The sequence below is a fragment of the Montipora foliosa genome, chromosome 13 (genome assembly GCF_036669935.1).
Source record: "Montipora foliosa isolate CH-2021 chromosome 13, ASM3666993v2, whole genome shotgun sequence".
Taxonomy (NCBI): domain Eukaryota; kingdom Metazoa; phylum Cnidaria; class Anthozoa; order Scleractinia; family Acroporidae; genus Montipora; species Montipora foliosa.
The window spans coordinates 3,901,918-3,904,417 of record NC_090881.1 but is presented as its reverse complement, the minus strand read 5'-3'; the positions used below and the strand labels follow the sequence as shown (position 1 = coordinate 3,904,417).

Here is a 2,500-nt window from a genome sequence, read left to right as displayed (position 1 = left end):
AATTTCACAAATGGCTTTTCGGGCCCGAAAAGTTTTCGGGACTTTCGAGAAACGAGCCCCTGAAGTTAATCCCCCTCTTCGGCGGGGTTAGTATCTGGATGCGGACTAAGCAAAGAACTGATTTTGTTAGCTTGCTTTATGCGAAACAAATATTGATGCAAAAGTAAATAAATAGTGATACAAAGTTTTTGGGAAGAGCAGAAGGAAGTTTTCTGGACGGTCGATCGAGAATAAAATATTTTGCCATCAGCAACAACATTTATGACATGAAAACAACATTAATTTTTAACCCCGAATATAAAGTTACGATCAGCGACAAACATTCTGGGAGATTTTTGCTATTGTACTTTTGGCTGCAAAAGTAAAAGCGCAAAATCGAAAGTGGTATCGGATTCAGTGGCCGCCGTGATGAAGTTACCGCAGTGTGTTTACTCGCGAAACAGTGAAGCATCTGTGTCAAATCATCATTTGACACAGATACCGCGTTTTTGTTTTTGTTAGTTTTCTTTTTCTTTCAAGTGTTATAACGTTTGACAACAAATGTGCGAATTCAACACAAAGATCACAATCGCCCAACTCTTCAGGTTGACAGTCAAAACTTTACTCTCCAAGACGAGATTATTTATCGCCAGGTAATTCCATCGTTTCGGGGATAGCAGCTACTTTATTTTTCATCAGTGTCACATTTTTTTTGCCGATTTTGGGGGTCATTTTGTTGAAACTCAAGCAAGCTTCCAACAGACCTGTTTATTTTCGTTACACTATACCACAAAAATGCTCCCGTATCACATTTCAACACACGTATGCAAATTTGTTAAGCTCGAAAATTACACAACATGATATTAAAAATAAAAAAGGCTGGAAATATCTCCGCAAAATCCTTTTCCACCGAAAAATTAATCGAAACAAACAACATATTTACTATCAGAGGCAAAAATACCTTCCTATTTCAATTGCGTGCGTGCAAACAAGAGATGCAATTAAATACATTTTTGACAGTTCACATCAAACCCTTTTCGACTCGGAACGCTGACCGTAAATAATGAAGCACAAAAGCGACAACAACTTTCATCCAAATAATTCTTCACTGTCACATTTCCAAATATTTTACACCTTTGCAGACTAGAGTACAAAATACCGGTAAATGTAAATTGTCAGACAACTAAGATGCGACTGGAGTAAACACTGTGATGCATTCTTGTAGGCGTTCGATTCCTTCAATGTTAATATGTTAAATCATAGTAACTATGGTTAAATCCATAAAAAAATTGCTATTTGATTTCCGTGTTTTATATAATACCAAGTTAGTAAAATATTAGAAACAAAGCTCACTTGATATCCAAAGGCGAAAAATGAAATTGTTGTCGAAGACCATTACTCGTCTCTTAAAATCCAGATATTTATTTTTCAGCGCTGTCTTGCTCATCCAATTGACGATCCATTCTTGAGCTCAATGAGGGTATATTTTGTTTAAAGATCCACTAAAACGCCATTCACGTCAATGACTTATTAGTGAAATTTCCAATTGTTATACCGGAAGACTGTGCAGAGTTGAGAACAGGTAAATACAAAGCTGACAAATAGCGAGACAACTGAGATAACAGATACACTACATGGATTCCTCCTCTGTCTTTGTTGAACCCATACTGAGTTACCAGAGAACTGTTCATTTGGTTTCAGTGTTGTACAAAACACCACACTTGGCAAAATTTTAGGAAGACAGCTCACTTTGATTATGGCTCGACGGGCAACAGATTGGTGTCGAAGTCCATTACTCGTCGCTTTTAACATTCGACCGCCTGTCTTGTTCAGTATCCAATTCGCTTGCCATTATTGACCTTCACAAGGGTACATTTTGTTCAAAGATCCACTAAAACGCTATTCGCGTTACACGACTTTCGACGCCATTGCCGGTTAAGTTAATCGTTCTACTGTGTCTACCAGAGAAATCTACGCATTTCCCACTACCCTCTCCATCCTAAGAAAATAAGCGCAGAAGGCTCTATGCACTAAGACACCACTTAGCAGGGGAGTGACAGGCAAGACTTTTACCGACTCGGAAAAAAAGAAACTAGATGCTTCTGTGAAGCATACACTGGCTTGCCTGTGGTACGTGCTACAGAAAATCAGAAGGCACTGAATTGTGTGGTATTGAAATACAGCATTCCAGTCTCTGAAGAATAACAAATAAAAGAGAAGCGAGAAACATTGGCTTCTGGGCTGACATGTTGATAATTTTCAAGTTCCCTCACAACTTCTTTTCACCACAAGTGTGCCCTATGAGCATCCGAAAATTTTGTAATACTAAACTTCACTGAAGTCAAGCCCTGTTTCGCGGGGTTAGTGTTGGGATGGGAGACCAAAACAATAAACCGCTCATGGAAAACAGAAACATCTGACCGAAAATACTATTAACGCTAACAAATGCGAACTCAGCAAGGTACAGATTCTGTTAGCTTGCTTTATGCAAAACAAATATTGATGAAAAAGCAAATAAATA

General features: G+C 38.3%; 1 pseudogene; it reads right to left on the bottom strand.

The window, feature by feature from the left end:
- LOC137983859 (dedicator of cytokinesis protein 9-like) overlaps window positions 1-2,500 on the bottom strand; it is a 66,164-nt pseudogene that overhangs the window by 17,907 nt on the left and 45,757 nt on the right.